This window comes from Salmo trutta, chromosome 3 (genome assembly GCF_901001165.1).
Source record: "Salmo trutta chromosome 3, fSalTru1.1, whole genome shotgun sequence".
In the NCBI taxonomy this organism is placed as follows: Eukaryota; Metazoa; Chordata; class Actinopteri; order Salmoniformes; family Salmonidae; genus Salmo; species Salmo trutta.
Window position 1 is genome coordinate 48,191,677 of NC_042959.1, and position 24,881 is coordinate 48,216,557.

The 24,881-nt window shown below is 42.5% G+C and overlaps 1 pseudogene; it reads left to right on the plus strand.

The window, feature by feature from the left end:
- Nucleotides 1-7,871: 7,871 nt before the first annotated feature.
- LOC115176754 (granulocyte colony-stimulating factor receptor-like) lies at nt 7,872-15,950 on the plus strand (annotated as a pseudogene).
- The last annotated feature ends 8,931 nt before the right edge of the window (nt 15,951-24,881 follow it).

The following is a 24,881-nucleotide window of genomic DNA, read 5'->3' on the forward strand; positions in this document are numbered from 1 at the left end:
TTCACTGCATAGGCAGTTTACAACATGTTAAAGGGACATGACACTCCAAAATCAAATTTTGCCACTTTTTTCAGACCTTAAATTAGTACTTCTGTTGATATAGTCCACTTCCCACTGGCCATATGTTTAGTAGATCCAGGACAGTATAGTGACATTAAGGACAATATACAGTATGAACATTTCTTTCTGCCTTTTTGAATGGAGAGCAGACATGATAAACACAATTGAATTTGCCATTGATGTGATTAATTAAAGCAAGGCTTCCATTCCCTTTGCCTTCAGTGAAAGGACCTCACATGTCACTCCCAGCTTTCATCTCTCCCCGAAAAGCAGTTTGAGGAGTGCAAAGAAGGAGAGACAGATAAGGTTACACTGAACGCACCATAAATCAATCTCAGGCATGCAAAGAGAGCCAGCTATGAACACTCGTCCAGAATGCAAATAGGAAAGTAAGTGACAGAACAAAGTGAAGCAATTAACTGGGTTTTTAAAGGAGGGGTGGGCAGGAGAGTGTGGTCATACATCATTTGTCAAATGGGTGGTGTGTGGGCAAGCGTGAAGGGGTGAGGGACCTGTCATCCACTAGGTGGGATGACTAAGTGAAAAGCACCTGGTGAAGGTTCACCTGGCTCGGTGTTACATGCTTTATCATCTCTGCACACAGAGCCAAATATTTTGTGAGCTGGCCAGCTAATCCATGTCAAGGCTCTCATGGGAGACTACGTTCTTAATTATACCGACAGTATTTTTATGGGTAATTTTGTTGCCACTCACAATACTATCTCATCAAACTTCTGTACCTGTACCTTTCATGTAATCTTAACCTATCGTACATGTGCGTTCATAGACTTCACTTTCTCTAATTGAAGTGTGACAACAGCTAAACTTTCACAGAGACGGAGTATCCCCGAAACAACACATAAGACACAGCAAAGAAAATGAATCGTCAACTACTAATTGTCTAATCTCACAGCGAAATTAGTGCCACACAGTATCTACTATGTGACACCACCAGGATGCTTCTGTTTCCTCTCGATCAATGAATTAATGACCCGGTTCCCTCGTACAGCACAGGGAGGGACTACATTGGGGCTGTTGGAGCCAACCTCTGCCTAACCTGAGTGAGGCTAATTAAGCACACTTGTTTTTTCACAAACACGACAAACATTATTTTATTAGTACTGTAACTCACTCTCACACACCATGTGACTCATGCTTCAGGGGAGCCCTCCGTGTGTGTGTGTGTGTGCGTGCGTGTGTGTGTGTGTGTGTGTGTGTGTGTGTGTGTGTGTGTGTGTGTGTGTGTGTGTGTGTGTGTGTGTGTGTGTGTGTGTGTGTGTGTGTGTATTTCCAGAGAGGTGACAGGCTCTCCAAGCCCTCCAGTGGAGCACCTCTCATCCCCATAACTAGGGAAAGGAAAGGACAACATTTTAGACAGAGCTTATTATGTAAAGGACGTTTTTTTTTCTTCCTTATATAGTGCAATACTTTTGACCAGAGCCTCATGGGCCCTGTTCAAAAGTACTGCGTTATATCGAAAATCGGGTGCCATTTGGACGTTGCCGGAATTTATATGGGCCATATACACTGAGTTTACCAAACACTAGGAACACCTTCCTAATATTGAGTTGCAGCCCCTCCCCCACTCACATCTCCCCCTTTTCCCCTCAGAACAGCCTCAATTTGCCGGGGCGTGGACTCTACAAGGTGTCGAAAGCATTCCACAGGGATAATGGCCCATTTTGACTCTAATGCTTACCACAGTTGTGTCAAGTTGGCTGGATGTCGTTTAGGTGGTGGACCATTCTTGATACACACGTGAAACTGTTGAGAGTGAAAAACTCAGAAGCATTGCAGTTCTTGACAAACTGGTGCACCTGGCACCTACTACCATACCCCACTCAAATGCACTTACATTTTGTGTCCAGCCCATTCACCCACTTAATGGCACACATACACAATCCATGTCGCAATTGTCTCAAGGCTTAAAAATCCTTCTTTAACCTGTCTCCTTCATCTACACTGATTGAAGTGGATTTAACAAGTGACATCAATAAGTATCATAGCTTTCACCTGGATTCGCCTGCTCAGTCTGTCATGGAAAGAGCAGGTGTTCCTAATGTTTTGTATACTCAGTATATAATTATGTTCCAGCTACCCTCTTCATGTAGCTGGTGTCTCCACATCATTTTGAAGAGAGCGGTCCAGTTTGAAGCTGGGAAAGTGATGTTCAGGTCTGGCACATTGTCAGCATTGGTGTACTCGTCTAAGGGTGAAAGCTCAAGTGTGTGTGTGTGTGTCCATCCATCCCTGTGTGCGTGCTAGCATTACTTTATACGGTATGTGGTCTATATCAGGCTTTCTGTTCACCTATAGGTACACAACTGGGAGCCAAGGTGAGACTGTGAGATGGAGAAATGCTGAAACAATGAGATGGAGGTGTGATGTGCCACACCCAGTATAAATCTGGTGCGCCCCTAGTTTCTTCACCCTTCTCCTCTATACAGCAAAAATACAATTTGGCCTGTTTCTATTTCCATGTTTTTTTATCTGAACATTTGAAGTCAGTTTTGCATTGTAATCAGTCATTGTTGCTCTGGTTTTGGGTAACATTCTCTAACATAGTTGACTCTTTGAATGCGCCTTGTCTTTCCGGGATCATGTCGACAGACCCTCAAACACCTCTTCAAACGTAATTATCTTCTTAACACGCAATCCCAGGAGGCACAGTGTGGTTAATAAGACTGTGGTTATCCCCTCTATCCCCCATCCATCCCTCACTCCCTACCACCCTCGTCCCTTCATTCCTCCTCCTGTCCTCCCTCCCACAGCAGCCTCTCTCTGTGAGCCCACTAGGCTGCCAGCACCACTGACCTGTGGTAAGGGGGAAATCAATAGTCAATTCCATTTTGCGGCCAGCGTTTGACAGGTACTAGATACGAGTGGATTGGATGCATGTAAGGAGCAGGACCGTGAGTCTGAGCCTGTCTGACCCACCCTCCCTCTCTCTCACCCTCCCCTATCAAGTGCATGCAGCCACAGACCAGTTTCCTCTAACTACTGCCAGTTCAAAAACACTATGCCAGCCAAGCAGCAGGGGTCGGGGGGACAAAATATGTTTTGATGTCAAACAAGTGAATCACATATTGTAGATGTTGTATAGTAAAAAATGTATAGGTAAATCCATGAGGGGAGCTTCACATGTGTATGGGTTTATCTTGAATACATTATGGGTTCATTACCCGTTGCAATAAGAGCTTTGATGTACATGTCTCTATTTGGGTTCCCGAGTGGCGCAGCGGACTAAGGCCCTGCATCTCTGTGCAAGAGATATCACTGCAGTCCCTGGTTCGTATCCAGGCTGCATCACATCCGATCGGGAGTACCGTAAGGCGGCGCACAATTTCCCCGGGGTAGGCTGTCATCGTAAATAAGATTTTTTTCTTAACTGACTTGCCTAGTTAAGTAAAGGTTAAATAAATAAAACAAATATACACTGAGTGTACAAAACATTAGGAACACTGTCCTAATATTGAGTTGGACGCCTTCTGCCCTCAGAACAGCCTCAATTCATTGGGGCATGGACTCCACAAGGTGTCGAAAGCATTACACAGGGATGTGTTGTACACTCCATGTATTTCACCAGAAAAGGGTCCTGGAAAATATACGGTGCCGAATATTTCCCCTGCAATGTCTAATTTGTTAATTTGCGTAAGACGCTAAAGGGGAGACACAGTCAGTGAGCAGTAAAATACAGTACATACACAGGAATCCCAATCAAGCGAGGACGGTTCATCCTCAGCCCGTGTTCACTCGGGGCCCCAAGCTAATTTTACTGCTCACTGAGATGTAACATGTAATACCCAATAGATTGAGAGCACTGCGTTCATTAACGCTGATTAAAGAAAATGATCAAGCAAAATATGTCAACTGCACGATAATCTGTTAATGCATTTTTAATTAGTGTCTACTTCTCATTTCTCTGTTGATTTTCACCCAATGACTTATGCATTCCTGCAATTCTCTCTCTGGCGCCCTCTGATTAACAGTTAGGTTTCATTATGGTTTGTGAGGACGCAGGAGAGCGGGAGAGGGGATATGGTAGTTAGATGAAAAGTTGAGTGGGTAAGCCTCTATATTTGAAACCGAGGCCACGACACAAAATAATTTTACAATTTAATAAGCTAATAAACGTGACACAGTGACTTGCTCTGAGTGCCCTTGAGGGGCAAGGCACAGTTTACAATCATATTTAAGAGCTGTTTCTATTAGCAAAGCAAAAAAAGGTTAGACAGATAGAGAGGGGCCACTACACATTGGAGAAGACAGTGGTGTATATGACACTTAATGGAGGAAACTCAAGAATAGGAGGTCATATTGAACTCTTATGTTGTTCCTAGATAAGGGAACTGTCGATATGCAACATAGTCTCATGCACTATACGTTCCATTTGAATGTTTTTGCTAAATAGTTATATGTGGAAAATGTTTTTTGTTTTTTTTGCAATAAAACTTTGCATATTAACGGATTTGTTTAGGTTTCTGTCAGAGTTGAGATATTGGTGTTCTGTACAATATTACTGGAATCTGAAGCCATGTTTGTTTATGAAAAATATTGTGTTAATGTGACAAACAGGAAGAGCGAATGCCTTTAATGGCCAGTCAGTAGTTCTAATACCTCATTCCTATTTGTCTTTAAATGTTTCTCTTTGGGAGCAAATATAGCAGCCTTTGTCCAGGCCATACCAGAGAGGAAGAGGCAAAGCGAGAGGAGGCTTATACTGTAGCATTAAGAAGACCAAGTGAGGAGTTATTGTATGGGGGGAAAAGAGAGAGTGTCAAATTTGGTCAAGATAAAAGTGAATTGCTATTTTGATAGGATAGGAAGTTTCTTAATGTTTATGTTGTTACGAGTGTATTGATATGTTTCTGCAAAAGATCATTGGCTAGAATGTTCCCATCTGATCTCACCTTCTCCCCCCTGCTCGGGCATGCGCTTGTGTGTGCGCACGTGGACATTTTTATTTATTTTTTATTTAATTTTTTACCTTTATTTAACTAGGCAAGTCAGTTAAGAACAAATTCTTATTTTCAATGACGGCCTAGGAACAGTGCCTTGTTCAGGGGCAGAACGACAGATTTTTACCTCGTCAGCTGGGGAACATGTATTTCCATTGTTAGAGCCTTTCCATGAAAGAGCTCAAAACAGGTTTTTGACTGCCATTTATAAAGATTTAGGTTTTCTTGTGTTGAGTAGATAACAGTGAATGGCATCTTACTTCTCAGTTATTTCCACTGGATAGCTCTAACAACCACTGCAACTGTGCTTCCACAGGTACTTGAGTTGTTGATGAGGGCTCTCTCAAATCCAAGATGGTAGCCAATCAGTTCACAGAAGCAAATACTTGTTATGTGAAGGTGGATGCTGTATATAACAACTATTATTTTTAGATCTGTCGCTATTTTACTAGTACAAATATTTTGGATTGTGAAGGCCTTTATTTTTTTTCTACAACTTTCTGGAGTTGGAGCTCGCAGTGTCGGGAGCGCAGGTGCGCACTGAAGGCTAGGAGCGGAGAAGTGGTTATCGGATTGGAAAACCTGATGCACGGTGGGAAAATCTACCTTGTTCTACACAACGTCTACTGGTCGTTGCACAGCTGTGCTGAAATACATAATGGCGGTTTTTAGAGGTATCTGTTACGGTGCCTGCTCTTTACTCAATGCCATCCTGGATTAAATAGGCTGAATGATCAATGGGTGAGTGAATTATCTTCACTTTATGCCCTACAATTTGCAAACACTCCGACGGACGAGACCATCATGTCAATACCACCAGGAACTGATCTCTCTCTGCATTTGTGCTTGTACCACAATCAAACACAACTGGACCTACACTTGATGGCATACTTACAAAATCTCTAACTATTAAATTACTTTTTTTCTGTGTCGAAAGACTCGTTCGTTTTATTGACAATGGTGCTGGCTCCACTAAGTCCTCACGCATTGGCCAACAGATATATTGTTATGCTTTTATTGTTGATCTCTGGTAATGTGCGACCAAACCCTGGGCCAGTAGATACCATGCAATCTCTACCGACTCCCTATGATTTAAAAAACAGAGCAGGTTTTGGCCTCTTGCATGTTAATGTCAGAAGTCTATTTCCAAAAATAGACATGATTAGAATATGGTCCAAAGCGACAAATGCAGACCTAATGGTTTTATCAGAAACGTGGCTAAACAAAACTGTGTCAAATAACTTGATTTATATTGATGGGTAAATTTTTTTATTTTTTATTTTTTAGAACGGATCGGATGAGTAAAGGAGGGGTTGCAATTTATGTGAAATCTGAGTTTAACACCTCTGAAATTCTCTGGATTACCAAAACTCATATTTTAATTTTCAAAAAAAGGAGTAGAGCATCCACTGAAAAAACAATAAACACCACAGTGACAGTTTTACAGGCATACAAAACGCAGTGTAAAAACAACCACCACCCTAAAAAATTATTGGGGGTGCCTCTCGGTCTCCCAGTCCTCGCCAGCCTTCTTCCGCTGCTTGGTCCTGTGTAGGTGGGTGGTTCTGTCAGCTCGGGACAGTCTGGATTTTTTATTTTTTATTGTGGTTAGTTGCCTCTCGGTCTCCCTTACCCGTCGCCAGCCTTCTTCCGCTGCTTGGTCCTGTGTAGGTGGGTGGTTCTGTCAGCTCGGGACAGTCTGGGCAGTCTGGCAGCTCGGGACAGTCTGGGCAGTCTGGCAGCCCCGACAGCCAGGAACGGCCTGCACCTGAGCCACCTCCAGGATAGGTGGGTTGGGGAGGGAGGGTGTAGCACAGTGCCGTCGGTGACGGCAGCCACCCTCCCTTCCCTCTCTTATTGTTTAGGGGGGGGCACAAGGGCTGTGTGACGTCGCCAGAGCTGCCCGCCAGTCAACAGTCGTCAGAGCTGCCCGCCAGTCAACCATCACCAGAGCTGCCCGCCAGTCAACAGTCGTCGGAGCTGCCCGCCAGTCAACAGTCGTCGGAGCTGCCCGCCAGTCAACAGTCACCAGAGCTGCCCGCTAGTCAACAGTCGTCAGAGCTGCCCGCCAGTCAACAGTCGTCAGAGCTGCCCGCCAGTCAACAGTCGTCAGAGCTGCCCGCCAGTCAACAGTCGTCGGAGCTGCCCGCCAGTCAACAGTCGTCGGAGCTGCCCGCCAGTCAACAGTCGTCGGCGCTGCCCGCCAGTCATCAGTCGTCGGAGCTGCCCGCCAGTCAACAGTCGTCGGAGCTGCCCGCCAGTCAACAGTCGTCGGAGCTGCCCGCCAGTCAACAGTCGTCGGAGCTGCCCGCCAGTCAACAGTCGTCGGAGCTGCCCGCCAGTCAACAGTCGTCGGAGCTGATTACTGATTGAGAGGTCTAGTGTCTCGGGTCACGTTCCAGCAAAGAAGATACCTCTAATGGAAAATGAATGGACAGATTGTCAAATAAGGATTTGTACATATCTCTGATCTGTTCACCAAATGAACTAAAAGTACAATTGAAGATTTAGTCATAGCTTTAACTTTCTTACCCTGTTAGAGGATATTGCCTAATTGAGAAAGAGGGACTGTTGTAACATTTACCACAATGGCTTAAGAGAATAACACGTTTAAGGAGAGACAGAGGAACAAGGTATAGAACATGTTGAAATATTGTTCTCGACTCTATTCTATCTTTATTACACATCCATTACACAACCAAGGGTGTCAAAATCACTCTGAAACAGTAAGATGCTTTTGTGAGAATAATGTGCCATTATAGGTAGTTTGAGAAACAACCTTTTAGAGCACAAAAGTCCACCCCATAAACGACATTATAAAATCCAACCATTCTATGGAATGCCTATAACCATGGCATCTAAAGGTACTCAAACTTTTACATAAGTTAAGCTTGTTTATTGAACATTCTGACATTTGTATTACACTGATAAGTTAGCCTCTAGAAGGAAAATATATCATAACCCTGCTTTCCTTTAATGGAAAATAGGAAATTGGCATTCTCATATGCGTTGAAATGTAATTTTTTTCTGTCCATCTTGCTCTCGCTCTCTCGTTCTCACTCTCTGTCTGTCACTCTCTCTCTCTCTTTGTCACGTTCTCTTTCTCTCAAGGCAGCAAGGCACATTTAGGAGCCGAAGGCAATTAGCGCCCTGCAATAATAAGGCGAAACACTGCAAAGGAGGAAGAGCGAAGTGGAGGCCTTTATGCAGACAGCTGATAAGCAGTAAATAGAAGACTTCAAAGGTCTCGAATCATGCATCCACTACATGGGGTGCGTCCCAAATGTAGAGTCTACCTGAATACAACCCAGAAGCCCCCAGTCAACTCCCAGAAGGGGACAGTCCCACATGACAGACAGGAAATAACCATCCTTTCTTTTTCCTCACAGAACATATAGAGACACAAGCATGACCTGAGGGAATCAACTGATGGCCATTGGTGACTGGTGCACTCTCATCTTTAGACTTTAGAATCAAAGTCTTTAAATCATTAACACATTTCCTATGACTGTGGAATTGTGAGTATCCCAGTGTTTGTTTGTTTGTTTGTTATAGACAGCTGTCTAATCTTTTTTTCCCTCGTAATTTCCGTGTCTCAGTTGTGTATGATGCATCTTCACTCATGTCAGCTTGTAGTGTCAAACAGTATGTTCAGGTTTGAAAAAATATAGTCATTATCATTTCCATTGCTATTTATACACTGTCGTACATCAGTAAGAGCCCCGGAATTTCAAATGTTGTTTTGATTCCATTGAATGTAATGTACTTTCACCCTTTCTTCTTCAAAATCACTCATTTCACATCTTCCCCTCTCACAGGTTTGTATCACCATGGCATCAGCCTGGATTACAATGTTTGCCACGCTGCTGCTGGAATTTGTGAATGGAGCGAAAGATGGTGAGTGCTGTCTTTGTAATAAATAACCTTCTCTAAATGGCAACACCTTGCAGCAGTAGCAAAGACAATAGAATACATTTCACATCCCATTGTCTTATAAATGTTGTTTTGAAATAGAAATCTTGAAAATATCAATGTAATTTCAGTTTCACTGAGACATGGGAATATAGACAAGAAATATGGAGCTGTATCTCACAATAAGTCATTTAAAGAGCCCTTTTTCCACCTCCCTCAATGTTGCTGATGAATTGATCTGCTCTTGGCTCTCTTTCCTTTCCTGACAGAGGTTCACACGTCTCCATCTGTGCGGGTACACACCTCCACCCCTGTGGTGGCCTTGGGGTCACCGGTGACTGCCTCTTGTGTCATCAGAGATGACTGCCCCCTCATAAAGGGACAAGCCGTTCACATTGTCTGGCACCTCAACCAACGCCTTATTCCCAGCAGTTCTTCAGCAGCCAATGAGAGTGGTAGAAACACTGCAGCGGCCAATGAAGTGGCTGGATCTCCACAGTTTTATATTCTGTGGCCAATCAGAGTGGCTGGAACTCAACAGTGTTTATACCTAGCTTCACAGACACCAGTGGATATCTCACGTGCTGTGTCCTCCACACCTTCCCGTGCCAGATCGTAGGAGCAGTGGAGATAAGAGCTGGATGTGAAAGAGATTTTTTTTCTTTCTTTGTTTCTTTGTTTATCCCTGTTCAGTGGTGTGCTGTATGTATAGTCAACAATAGCTCCATTATCATTCATAGTAAGGGATATCCCTTACCCCACATAAAAAGATTACAGATGGGACCATGGTAAAGAATTACATTTAATTTTTTTTAATAAAATAAAGAAATGTTGGAATGAAAAAATGCAGGTCTGTCTTGCAGTGCCACACCTCCCTGGTTTCCCTCATGTCCAACATCAAGTATTGAACATGCTGTACTTTCATTTCAAGGAGCAGTTCTGAGAAATCTAAGTATACTGAGCATAAATTAAGAATAAATGAAAATATTTTTAAAGGTAGACTCAGTGGATATTGAGATGAGCGAGATGCAAGACTTCGCTCTCACACGGTCACAAACAGTATCTACGGGTTCGCCTCACGCTGTTATAGCGTGGTACCCACAGGACCAAAACAGCTGTGAAGTTGAGCGTCTTAGTTATTGCGGAAATTGACCCACAATGCTGTTTACTTTCTGCATCTACTTCATGTCGCTGAGTCTACCTTTACATGTTTTAAACATGCTCTTCACCTCAGATAAAGAATAAAAACCTGAACTGATAATAAACAGTTCTGTAATGTAGTTCTGAAGATTTTATCAGCTGCTGATCCAAAATCAAATTAAATGTAATTTTAAAGCTCTCTCTACATCAGCAGATGTCACAAAGTGCTTATACAGAAACCTAGTCTAAAACCCCAAACAGCATGCAATAAGATGTAGAAGCACGGTGGCTAAGAAAATCTCCCTAGAAAGGCAGGAACCCCCCAGGCCCAGAGGGGTGAGCGTTAACTAACTTTAACATTGTTTTACTCTCCCCAATAATTGTTATTTCTATAGTTCCACCTCCAGCACCACAGAACCTTAGCTGCCTGACTAACCTTACCAAACTGGAAACCCTCTCATGCCAATGGGACCCAGGACAGGACACCCACCTGCCCACACAGTACACTCTATACACTGAGATCAGGTAACAAGTGGCTATTGGTGCAGAACAAGTGAATCTGTTGTATTTTTTAAAATGTACATTTACATGTCAAATGTAAATGTATATTGTAATTACGATGCTATTTATTAAATGCTTTCTTGGACAATCTAGCTACTTTGCCACTTAGGGCCACTGTACTATAAATGCCTGCATATGTGTGGTGGTTATCCAAAGAGAACCAGTTTAGATCTTACTTCCAAGATGCTTTCTGTGGCAACCTACTAATATCACTATGCATAGGTGTGGAGGTTATCCAAAGAACTTAAAGGGGAAGATGCATAACTGTTATTTGCTCAAGAAGTTGTATTCTTTCTTCATCTAAACAGGGATTTACCAGAGAGCAACACTTACGTGCTGCCGCCAGGGGTACATCACTACAGTATACCACGTACCGGTTTTGTTCTCTTCTCAGAGATAGAAATGTATGTCAAGGGGGTGAATGCCTTGGGTCAAGCCACCTCAACACCTTTGCTTCTGGAGCCAATGGAGTCAGGTAAGGAAGTAGTGATTTGGACTGTGATTTACAGGAGATGATGTCCATATTAGGACAGCCTCAGTCACATGGACTTGGTGTCACTTGTGACTCTGAAGCTGTCTTAGTACAGACACTGTAAAGATTGTTATTCTGAAGCTCACTGTATTCTTTAAACCTAAAAGACAGAGCCTTATGTACAAGTACTTTGTGGCATTGTATTGAGATTAAACTTTTCACATCATAGGAGTTCTAATATAACTCTCATATTGCAGCCAAGTTTGACCCTCCAAAAGTTCTGAAGGTCCAAGCAGAGCCAAACAGGTATGGCTGCCTAAGGCTCAGCTGGGGTCTCTCTGAACAGCAAGCGTGGGTGACCATTGTGACCTTGGAGGTGCGACTGAAAACAGCAAGCAGTGGAGTGAAGGACCAGTAAGAGAATGTCCATTTCCTAAGTATCCACATATTGCAACCATCTGAACAAAAATGATTTTGATTAAACAACATTAACAATAAATTATCATACCAACTGTACTAGGTAACCATAAAAATTATCACATTACTGTGAGCGTGTGTATATGTATGTTTGTGTCTGCGTGCGCACGCGTGCATGTGTGTTAGGTCCCAGTGCCCCGCTTAATGCGCCAGAGACCCATGGAGGTGTGTCTTCTGCTCCACGGGACAGAGTACCACATCCAGATACGGGTCAGGTATCACCAGAGTCCATGGAGCGAATGGAGTAACAGCAATACTGCAGTCACGCTTGAGAGGGGTATGTCCTGCATCAATTCTGTTTAATGTAATGTCACGTATCACTCCCATGGTACAAATCTTTGAATCTATTTCTTATTCTTCCGTTCATCGGGCTTACTTTTCACTCTATGCTAATGAAATGTCCCACATTTTCTATCCCACTTTTTACAGCTCTGCTAGAATGTATGTATTGACTATGTATTTTACTAGCTCTTTGGAAGTGAATTTCTAGCCTACACCTGTCTAGTCTGGAAGAATTCTCCTCACACAACTGAGAGGCACAAACATTTGATGAGTTTCAAAATGGACACTTCTGCTTCTTTTCAGCTCCCCCCGGACGACTCGACTCCCGGATGAAGGTATCTAGGGAGCAGAGGCAAAACCATCTCAGTGTATACTTGTTTTGGAAGGTAAGAACGACACACAGAACCCACTCAAATTTGACACATCACAAACTTGAATATTTCCTGTGATTGTGGTACACAACTTGCCTGTCCTCATTCATCTCTTTTCTTCCTTTTGTAGCCATCGAAGCAGTTCCATGCCAATGGCAAGATCCTGTCCTGTGTTGTCTCGCGCCAGAGACAACCCACGAAAAAGGGACAGTTGTGCGTCACATTGGATAGCCACTGTGTTTTCCAGCTTCCCAGGGGGGCAAGGAAAGTGTTCCTCAGTGCTGGGAATGCTGCAGGGACATCCAGCCATACTGAGGTGGAAGTGTTCCAACACAGAGGTAAAGCTTAATTATTAGTTTGAGTAAAATATCTCTTTATACACAATCTTTTAGCATTTTGTTCATTAGTCCACTGTCTACTGCATATGTATCAGCATTATGGTAATAGCTTCATCTGATTGGCTGGGTGGAAATGTCACCATATTTCTTCCACCTATGCAATCCTCTAATCTAGGCTAGGGGTCAATTCAGAAATTAGAATATATGTATAAGCTGTGTGTTATATCAGCGTCCCAAACTCCCTATTCCCTATTTAGTGCACTACTTTTGAGTCCTATGTGCACTATACAGGGAATATGATGTAATTTGAGAATCAATCTGTGTCTTTAAGCTTACCTGTGACATATTGTGTGGTAAATATCGGCATCTGTCCCCAGTTCTGGCAGCAGTCTCTGACGTCAATGTCCTTCCTCATGATGAGAGACCACTACTGGTCCAGTGGACAAGCATACATGCATCCAGTGTCACAGGCTATGTGGTGGAGTGGAGGCCATTGTGGAAAATGGACCCTTCCCTCATCTTGTTTGACCACATTGACAGGAATCAATCCAGCACACTAATATCAGGTATGGTTTATGTCAGTTATAAGGTATACATACATAGTGTGGTTTCATTCACCTGTCATGTGTCTCTAGTTCTGTGTTAGAAGTTTGTTGGAGGACTATGTACTTCTTTTATATACAATTCTCCTGGCTGCACAATTAATTTATCTGCAGGGACAGTAACGTTTTAATTGAATTGCATCTACGGTATCAGCTCGTGAGTGTGTTCTCTAGTTTGTTGTTTGAGTTGATTTGTGCAGACTTTTTCTTTGCAGGATTTGTCCACATGCTATGAGCTTAAGGACTTGGATCCACTGTTATCTCTTTCTTCTTGTCTACAGAGAGCATCGAGCGATACAATCCCTATGGGATCTCTGTGTATCCTAGGTATAAGGACGGAATTGGCCTTCCTCAAACCGGCGAGGCGTACTCTAGACAAAAGGGTGAGTCGGTAAACACTAACCCTTACACCTTGGACTTTGTAAGATCTTTACAATATCAAAGGAGGTGTTGCAGGCTTCCTTTGAGTCAATGAGATGCGAATCAGCTGCAAAGCACACTGATGAAAGGTGGTACAATGCTTCCCTCTATTGGAGACATAGCAAATTACACCTCTGCATACTTCTACCACCATTACTATAAGCTTATTCTATTCTATTTATATCAAACACCTACATTATAGCTCTTTGTCAGCATGACAATACTAACAAATCAGAACACTGTTAGGTTTATGACATTATATAATTGATATGGTAATCGGCACTACTTTTATTGCCATTTAATCCATATAGTCCTAAATGTTCTCTGTTTACGGCAGCCCCATCTGCCGCCCCAAATCTGAGAGTGAGGGAGACGTTGCATTCTCGTATTGAGCTTACCTGGGAGGAAATTCCACTATGCCAGAGGAATGGGATCGTGCAGAGCTACCAGGTCTTCTACTGGGATGAGCAGGGAAACACCAAAGGTGGAAAGATGCTTATTGTGATGCTGTTGATGATACAACTATAGATGACTGAAAGTTCATACAAAAGCCTTATTTTGCCAGGCTGTCATTGTAAATAAGTATTTAGGTCACACTGTATATGGATAGTCTAGATGCTCTACAGATGGTCATACTATCAACAGACTTCCTGTTGATAAGCAACTGCTTTCTAAGGTTATGGTTAGGTTTAGAATAAGGGTTAGGGTAAGGGTTAAGTTTAGGGTTAGGATAATGGTTAAAGTTAGGGTTAGAGCTAGGGTTAAGGTTAGATAGTTAGTGGAGCATCTACAGATGGACTGTCCAAATAAAGTATCCCAACTGACTCACCTGGTTAAATAAATAAACATGTAAATTCATACTGCAGTTGCTGTGTCCCTCTTTTACAGTTGTGGCTGCTGAGCTGGGAAAGAGGAGGGTGGTTCTAAGAGAGCTCAGCCCTTCATCCTCATACAAAGCCTTTATTATGGTTAGCACAGGTGGCGGAAGTCTGAACGGATCAAAGGTTACCCTCAAAACTGAACCAATGGGTTGGTATTAGAATGTTGTCAATAAGAGTAAAGTGGTTTTAAATAAAAGTAGTATGCAGTGTTATTTGAGGACTAGTCTCGCTTGCCAAACTCATGGCGCTCCACCCTATGTGGGGTCAGATACTGCATCTGGAAATTGTCTAAAACATATATCCTAAATCTAAATACATATATTTTCAGATGCCTTTGCGGTCATCTTGATAGTTATTTCCTCTGGTGTTGGGCTGTCATTGCTCATCATTATCTCAGTTCTGGCCTGCTTCTCAACACATGAACGGTGAGAACTCAACATTGACTTCATGTCAGTAAATACTTGTGTGTTTGTGCTATTTAAAAACAATACAAGTTTCTGTTCCCATCTGAAGGTTGAAAATGTGCTTTTGGCCCAAGATCCCTGACCTTGCCAACAGCAGCATCAAGAGGTGGACCACGTTGGATTCAATGCAGCTGCAGTATTCGGATTATCATGACAAAGCATGTATTCAGTGTGTGTTGGTAATCCCTAAGCAGAAGGTTTACTAATCTTCTAGGCATTTATGCATCTATTCTATTTAATGTTTCTGTGGTTTGACCAAGGAGATGCATGTTTCTTTTTCTCTTTGAAGAATATTCCCCCTGTTCAGGACATGTAGGAATCAAGCCTGGTCTATCTCTCCCATCTCAGCCTCCTGGACCTGCCCAAGAAGGGTCTCGAGAAGAGGGGTGGCGAGATCACCGATGACCCCTGGTGCTGCTGCAGTGACACCAGTGACCTGGGTGAGTCCATATGTGGCTCCCCCCATGCCCTCAGCCCTAGCTACTTAGGGTCACACCAACACTCTGTTCCGTATGCCACTGTGGTCTTTGATAGCCCGTACTCAATTTAGCCACCAAGCCAATCCCATGCCTACCTGCGCTCAGAGTCCACACAACCACTCCTGGAGGTGGCGCTCGAGGAGCCCTCTAGCCCAAAGGAGTACCAGAATGTTCCCGTCCATGGGACATCTGGGGAGCAAGTTTCCTTTAGAGAATGTCAGGATGACAGCCCAGGAAAGGGAGAGTTATGCACTCTTTGGGATGACTTTCCCTTGATTAGGGCTTTGGCAATGAATGATGTTCAAAGTGAAACCTAATCAGTGGTATTGAGATTTTGAAATGTATGCAAGATATGTGAGATGTTTGTCACAGAATGGCAGATACATGTTCAACACCAATTATGTTTTCAAGACAGGGATACAACATCTAGTGTGCTGTACCGGTAGCATCTCTCTATACTGTGTGAATGTTAGTGCTACAAAAAAGTGCATTGAAAAAGTGTAATTAATAAAGTTTTTTATTTTTTGAGTGTTCATGTTGATCAATATTTTGTCTCTTCTGGTCTGTTGTAAATCAAGTAAATGTCTGATCAATACATACAACTCTAAACATATTGTCATTTCTAATGCTAATACAGAGGCACCAATAAATTGTCCTGTACAGTTAGTGTATGCTGTTTTCATATACATTCCTTTATGTCTAAGCTTCTAAGGCAGGGATCCACAACTGGTGGCCCGTGTGCCAAATTTGGGCCACGGTTGGTTTTATTTGGCGCCCCAAGTTTGAGCAAAAAACTTTTTTTTATTTTATTTTTTTGCATTTTCATTGTTGGACATTAGACTGTAAAAACAGCAGAAAATCAGCTCCATGTGATTTTCATTTGGAAATCTTTTCTCAAGTATTCCCATGCACAGGGGTGCAACTTTCACTGGGGACAGGGGGGTCATGTCCCCCCCACATTTTGAAATATCATTTTTGTCCCCCCCCCCAATTCTATCATTGCAATGTGATACAAAAGAATGGCAACGGTGTTCTTTAGGACCATGCGGATTCTTCTGAGCAGTTGGGAAGGCAAGTTTTTTTCAGTGCAATGTGAGTTTTCTTCTTTTTTTTTGGCAATGAAACATCACTGATCTGTCAGTTTCCCTAGCTAATGATCTACTTTTCACACTGACACAGTAACAAACAGCTCTCGGGTTAAATGCTTCACTGTCATGGTGCACAGTAGAGGTCTGTAGGAACGATCTCGTCATCCCACTCCCACCTGCACTGGCTGGCTTTCTGTCCAACTCCCACCCCCTACCAGAAGAACTGGTCCCAAACCCAGCCATGGTCTCAGCAATTTTGCGCCCTATAGGCAATATCAAATGAGCAAAAATAACTTAGAGGTTAAATTAACAGAAGTTCTCACATGGCCTTTATATTGTATTACGTATCAGCCAATATGCTAGATGAGGTTTGAAAAGAGCAGAGTTGGAGAGACTTGTACTTTCTCTTGAGCTATTTATAAAGCCTACCTTTTAGGAGTGGGAAGATTTTCAGACAAAGAAATATGGGAAATAAATATTTAGGCCTATTTCTAGGCAATGTAGTAAACTATAGCCTAATCATAAGCCTATTTAGAAAGGACATTTCCTTGGAAAGATAACTGCTCCGTGCATAGGCTATAGCCTACTCTATTTGAGACCACACACTGTCACGACTTCTGCCGAAGTCAATCCCTCTCCTTGTTCGGGTAGCGTTTGGCGGTCGACGTTACCAGTCTTCTAGCCATCGCCGCTCCACCTTTCATTTTCCATTTGTTTTGTCTTGTTTTCCTGCACACCTGGTTTTCCTTTCATCATCATTACTATGTGTATTTAGCCATGTGTTCCCTCCATGTCTGTGTGGGGTATTGTTTATTGTAGAGGTTGGCACGCTTCCGGCTGGTTTGCGCCGGTTTTGTGTTATACCCGTGCTTTGTGGCAGCCGGTACTTTGTTCTTGGGTTTTGTACTTTGTGCAGCCTTACTTGTTCATTGGGCATTTGTTTTGTGACGCGGTTGCGTTATGTTCATCTCATTGCCTAAGTAAAGTGCTTTGTCCACTTATTTCTGCTCTCCTGCGCCTGACTTCCATGCACCAGCTACACCCACCATTGACACATGCGCACCTGATCTCGCAGGTATGGCTACTGAACTGAAAGCAGTAAGAATGACTGACAGCAACACTTGCTACGTTTTGCATAGGTCTATTGGGAATTGCCTATCTTTTAGAAGGTCGATTTGCAGGCAAAGACAAATAAATGTGTACTAAAAATGTATTGAAAATGAAAAGGCACAACGCTCGCTCCCCATAGTAGCCTAACTTATATGCACCTTGTGCTCTTTTCTTTTCAATGATGATTACATTTTTTAATTGTACTTCGACTCACGTTGGTTGAGCGCCCTCCACACCTTTCCATTATCAATATTTATTCACAGACACTGTAGTAGACTACAGTCTAATCCTATTTAAGTTAATTTCATATTCAAGTTAACTGCCACGTGATTCTTTGCCCATGTAGGCAGCCTACTCTATTTCAGTTAGACCACGCATACTAGGCACACTTGAACTCTAATGCCAAACTAGAAGAGGTAGGCTACTGAAGTTGAAGCAGCGAATTCTGAGTGTGTGAATAATGCGAAAAATATGTCCTTTTAATACAGTAAGTAGACTAACGCATACAAAGCAGAAAGAGGACCGTTTCCAAATAAGCTTTGGAACAACAACAATATTTTCATCCCAAAGTCATCTGTCTGACCGCCTGCTCCTGTCCGCAGCATGAAAAATGCCGACCGCGCCGCAATGATCTCTGTCGGGACCACAGTTCCCGTGGGATGTAGCCTTCTAGTGCAGTCAGTACACAACACTAACCTCATCATATCTAAGCAGGATCAGACAGCCAGGGAAGACCAGTCTATGGAGCATATTAACAATATCAGTGAATGATACAAAGTTCCATCTGGAATTGATGGGTAGACCTACAGTAGCTACAGGACAGCATTTAAAGCTTAAAGCTACACTCTGGGATCTGGTCATTTTAATTTTTGAACCATTGATTCTATTTTTGAATAATATAATGTATAAATGTACACCAAGGTCATTCTTTGTCATGCCTCATTTAAGAGGATCAGATGGTGACAGGGGTCTCAGCAGGGTTAGGCAGCCAGGGAAGACCAGTATGTGACAGAGGTGAGGTACATTTTTGCAGATAAAACACTTTATTCTCTCTGTGCAACAAACACTGGACAAGCCAGATGCTATTTTAAGGCAGTCTAACAAACCTCCAACGTTGATTTCCAAACTGTATAAAGGGTTGATAGAGGCTTTTCTCGATGACACAAAACATGTAAAACAAAAATGTGAGGAAAACCTGGTAGAAGCTTTTGATGATGATGAATGGATACAGATATGTTTGAATGCCCAATCATGTCCGTATCATCTTAGACATAAATTGCTGCAGTTAATGAACAGTTAATGTCAGTGAAACTGAATCACATGCACTAAGAAATGTCAATCCTCTGCTGGAGGTGTAAAACACAAAAGGGGACATATTTGCGTTGGTTATGGTCTTGTGAAGGCTGGCTGAATTCTGGCGAAGAGTATGTTATTTTATCTCAGCATGTCTACAGATTGTCCCTTCTCCTTGTTTTTGTTTGCTTGGAAATGTTGATTCTGCAAACTGTTATCTGAAGGAACTGTGTAACCAAGCATTTATAGCAGCTAAGAAACGCAATAATGAATGTTTCACTAAGATCCTAAAGCTGAGTGGGGTGTGTTGGGTTGGGGCGCTGCAGGGCAGTGGACCCCTAGGGACAGGACGGGGCGACCCAGCTATATTGTGTGCAAGTAAAAATAGTTATTCATTACTATTAGTCCTATGAGATTAATTATATGGATGATATGCTGACTATGTGTTTGAATGTATATTTGAGGTATGTGTTTTTTTTGTTTTTGTTTCCAACCTTTCCCCTGGGAAGGAAATTGTGTTGGGAGAGAGTTGAGTTATTGACTAGACTGGTGGGGATCCGGCGTGCAGGCTGCTCGGGCTGGCTGGTTGAAATTTGATATAGAGGATAATAAGGATAATAAAAAGTATGTGTATTTTTCAAGAGTTGTTCATTTGTTAGGCTATTGGTTAATTAAAGGTGCAACACAATATTTATTATTGAATTACTGATCTCATTCAGTCTTATTCATCACTTAACCTTTTCATGTGTGAGTTCCAAATATCTCCCAGCGTGAGTTGTTTTGTGCACGTGATGTCAGAATGCAGTCACTTTTCCAAAATGTGATTTTTACGCAACAGGACAGTTATCCCGCGCTGCCTGCTAATTATTTATAGGCTTTATCAACTTGTGAATTTCAAATTATTTTCTAACAAGTTGTATTTTTCTAACAACAGTTTGAATTGAGGTGTGTTCTCCCTCCTTATTACTTCAGCCCATTTCACTGTTGCTGACAATTTATGTTTGAGGCTTTACTGAGCCGGACAAACTTCTCTCTTCGAGGAGAGCCCAACGCCAAGCACTTCCCCAGTGTTTCTGCAGATCAAGCATGCAGACATTTTGCACTAACTTTTTCCCTGTGGCACATTTTCTGGCTGGCGCTCGCATTGCCTTCATTGATGTTTTCCTTACAAATAATAACTTTGGACATGTGTGCATTCCTATCAAAGTAAGTACCTTATTTTCTGTATATCATGTTGTTTCGACTCTAGCATACTGTATATATGTATAGAGCACAATGTATTTAGAGTTTTTTATCCTCTACGGGCTAGGGGGCAGTATTGAGAATTTTGGAAAAAATATGTGCCCATTTTTAACTGCCTCCTACACCAACTCAGAAGCTAGAATATGCATATTATTCTGTGAGTATAATGTCTGTGAGTATATGTCTGTGAGTATAACAGAACTCCTATGGCAGTCAAAACCCTGAGAAGGTTTCATGCAGGAAGTACCCTGTCTGACAAGGTGTTGTTGTTCTTGCTTCTGTTTATTGAAGAGTCAGGATCTTAGCTGTAACGTGACAATTCCTAGGGCTCCAATAGGCTCTCAGAACCCGGGAAAAACCTGAACGATGACGAGGCAGCCTCAGGCTGAAACACAGAATCCCCTTTTCCAAGTGGCCCATCAGAGGACAATGGAATTAGGCGCGTGCCCGATTCGACCCCGTGCAGTATTTTCCTTCGGCTGTTTAGCTAATTGCAGATTCCCGGTCGGAATATTATCGCTTTTTTACGAGAATAATGGCATAAAAATTGATTTTAAACAGCGGTTGACATGCTTCGAAGTACGGTAATGGAATATTTCGATTTTTTTTTGTCACGTTCTGCGCCATGTGCACGACCGTGATTTACCATTCTGATAGTGTCTAGAACGCACGAACAAAACGTCGCTGATGGAACATAACGATGGATTATTTGGGACCAAACCTACATTTGTTATTGAAGTAGAAGTCCTGGGAGTGCATTCTGACGAAGAACAGGAAAGGTAAGACCATTTTTCTTATAGGAAATGTGATTTTGGTGAAGGCTAAACTGGGTGGGTGTCTAAATAGCTAGCCCGTGATGGCTGGGCTATGTACTTAGAATATTGCAAAATGTGCTTAATCCGAAAAGCTATTTTAAAATCGGACATATCGAGTGCATAGAGGAGTAATGTATCTATAATTCTTAAAATAATTGTTATGCTTTTTGTGAACGTTTATCGTGAGTAATTTAGTAAATTGTTAGTAAATTCCCCGGAAGTTTGCGGGGGGTATGCTTTTTCTGAACGTCACATGCTAATGTAAAAAGCTGGTTTTTGATATAAATATGAACTTGATTGAACAGACATGCATGTATTGTATAACATAATGTCCTAAGTGTGTCATCTGATGAAGATCATAAAAGGTTAGTGCTGCATTTAGCTGGGGTTTGGGTTTTTGTGACATTATATGCTAGCTTAAAATGGGTGTGTGATTATTTCTGGCTGGGTACTCTGCTGACATAATCTAATGTTTTGCTTTCGTTGTAAAGCCTTTTTGAAATCGGACAGCGTGGTTAGATTAAAGAGAGTCTTGTCTTTAAATAGCTGTAAAATAGTCATATGTTTGAGAAATTGAAGTAATAGCATTTCAAACGTTTTAAAAATCGCGCCACAGGATTACACTGGCTGTTACGTAGGTGGGACGAATTCGTCCCGCCGGTCCCATAGAGGTTATTCACGTTTTTCAAGTACTGGTGACAAATAATGCATTCCGATTATTGCATAGATTATAATGGACACCTATGATGTGTGTAAAATACTTTTTTTGAAGGTTGTACTGATTATGATGAGCTAAAGCTAAGCTATTTCCCAGTGGCGCCATGTTTGTTGACATTATACAATGCATTCTGGGTATCATGTAAATGTAACGTATACGTTGGGAGTCAGGAACCAGGTGCAGAAGGTGAGTTTAATAAAGAAATTATACCGATGACCCAACATGACAAGTGCACAGAACGTGAGAGAAAACAATACTACTTAATGACTGATGTCCACTGAGGGCTATATAAAGGGGAAGTAATCTCGGACAAAATGATGACCAGGTGTGCATAATGATGAGGAACATGTGTGCTTAATAACAATTGCCAGGACAGGTGGTTAGTAGACCGGCGACGTCGAGTGCCGGAGGGAGGGAGGAAGCAGGAAGGAATGGTTCACTCATCTTTCAAATAAACTTCACAGAAGTGAATGATCGTAGACGACACACCCCCTTCAACATGCATATGGAAAACAGACCAAACTCATCTTGTCTCCTCTTATTATCTTTGGTTGACTCGAAAAAGAAAAAACATGGTGGCTCGCACCAACTACCCATCTGCGGATTACTTACGATTTTTAGAAAGTGTTTTATTGAATTATTTTAATCAATGGTGAGCTCACCCGTGATGTGATGAATTGTAAATAGTAATTGTAATTGCTATATTGTTGTTTCTGTCAGCTGAGAGTTAGCTAAATATGACCGCTTGTGTTACGTCAATATTTCCTCAGTTAGCTCTAGGACTAACAGCCTACATTTTCCGGTTTGGATGATTGTGTTATGCTGCTGCTACTTCTATGAACGTCTGAACGTTTGTGGTGGCTAATTTCTGCATTACCAAATGAGGAGAGTTAAACTTCACACACCAGTCAGAGTTATACTTAAACTACATATTTAATAATAAGAGCTTTGCATTAGCAATGACTTTCAGCGATTCACTATTTCTAATGAACCGTTGATAGTGACAACACAAAAGTACAAAGATCTTTTATAGCCAAGATACACCCCTCTCAACCTACATGATGAACCACAGATCTTAGGAACAGTCCACAAAGGAAGACTTTATAATGAGAAAGGAGTATCCCTTCGCCAGATAGCATTCGCTATAAATTATTGTTCAGTTTGGTCCCTAAGACGAGGTTCTAATCACGTTCCTGGTACTTCATAGCACAAAAACATTACCTCATGTTATCTGGAATGCTCTTTAGGTTTTATCACCCAAAGACACCGTAAATCTCCTCTGTCAGTGCTATCTCATAGAGGCCCATCCTCAGTAAAACACACACACAATAGTTAACAGAATACTCTATTCTGTTGAATAAAACAACCATTATAATACAATACAAGTATTATAACAATCTTGCAATTTCCACGACACGTTGCACCCCAAAATTAACTGGTTACATTCAGGACATAACCTTTTTTTTAGGGGTGGATCAGCTTAATATTGTGGAAAGATTGTTACTTCCATCAATGTAATTGTCTGCATCATTTCCAATCCCCCATATCTTTTTTTGGTAAATATATACACTGCTCAAAAAAATAAAGGGAACACTTAAACAACACAATGTAACTCCAAGTCAATCACACTTCTGTGAAATCAAACTGTCCACTTAGGAAGCAACACTGATTGACAATACATTTCACATGCTGTTGTGCAAATGGAATAGACAACAGGTGGAAATTATAGGCAATTAGCAAGACACCCCCAATAAAGGAGTGGTTCTGCAGGTGGTGACCACAGACCACTTCTCAGTTCCTATGCTTCCTGGCTGATGTTTTGGTCACTTTTGAATGCTGGCGGTGCTTTGACTCTAGTGGTAGCATGAGATGGAGTCTACAACCCACACAAGTGGCTCAGGTAGTGCAGCTCATCCAGGATGGCAAATCAATGCGAGCTGTGGCAAGAAGGTTTGCTGTGTCTGTCAGCGTAGTGTCCAGAGCATGGAGGCGCTACCAGGAGACAGGCCAGTACATCAGGAGACGTGGAGGAGGCCGTAGGAGGGCAACAACCCAGCAGCAGGACCGCTACCTCCACCTTTGTGCAAGGAGGAGCGGGAGGAGCACTGCCAGAGCCCTGCAAAATGACCTCCAGCAGGCCACAAATGTGCATGTGTCTGCTCAAACGGTCAGAAACAGACTCCATGAGGGTGGTATGAGGGCCCGACGTCCACAGGTGGGGGTTGTGCTTACAGCCCAACACCGTGCAGGACGTTTGGCATTTGCCAGAGAACACCAAGATTGGCAAATTCGCCACTGGCGCCCTGTGCTCTTCACAGATGAAAGCAGGTTCACACTGAGCACATGTGACAGACGTGACAGAGTCTGGAGACGCCATGGAGAACGTTCTGCTGCCTGCAACATCCTCCAGCATGACCGGTTTGGCGGTGGGTCAGTCATGGTGTGGGGTGGCATTTCTGTGGGGGGCCGCACAGCCCTCCATGTGCTCGCCAGAGGTAGCCTGACTGCCATTAGGTACCGAGATGAGATCCTCAGACCCCTTGTGAGACCATATGCTGGTGCGGTTGGCCCTGGGTTCCTCCTAATGCAAGACAATGCAAGACCTCATGTGGCTGGAGTGTGTCAGCAGTTCCTGCAAGAGGAAGGCATTGATACTATGGACTGGCCCGCCCGTTCCCCAGACCTGAATCCAATTGAGCACATCTGGGACATCATGTCTCGCTCCATCCACCAACGCCACGTTGCACCACAGACTGTCCAGGAGTTGGCGGATGCTTTAGTCCAGGTCTGGGAGAAGATCCCTCAGGAGACCATCCGCCAACTCATCAGGAGCATGCCCAGGTGTTGTAGGGAGGTCATACAGGCACGTGGAGGCCACACACACTACTGAGCCTCATTTTGACTTGTTTTAAGGACATTACATCAAAGTTGGATCAGCCTGTAGTGTGGTTTTCCACTTTAATTTTGAGTGTGACTCCAAATCCAGACCTCTATGGGTTGATAAATTGGATTTCCATTGATTCTTTTTGTGTGATTTTGTTGTCAGCACATTCAACTATGTAAAGAAAAAAGTAGATTATTTCATTCATTCAGATCTAGGATGTGTTATTTTAGTGTTCCCTTTATTTTTTTGAGCAGTGTATATGAATTAGCAAACATTTATAAAAACCCGTTTTTGCTTTGTCATTATGGGGTATT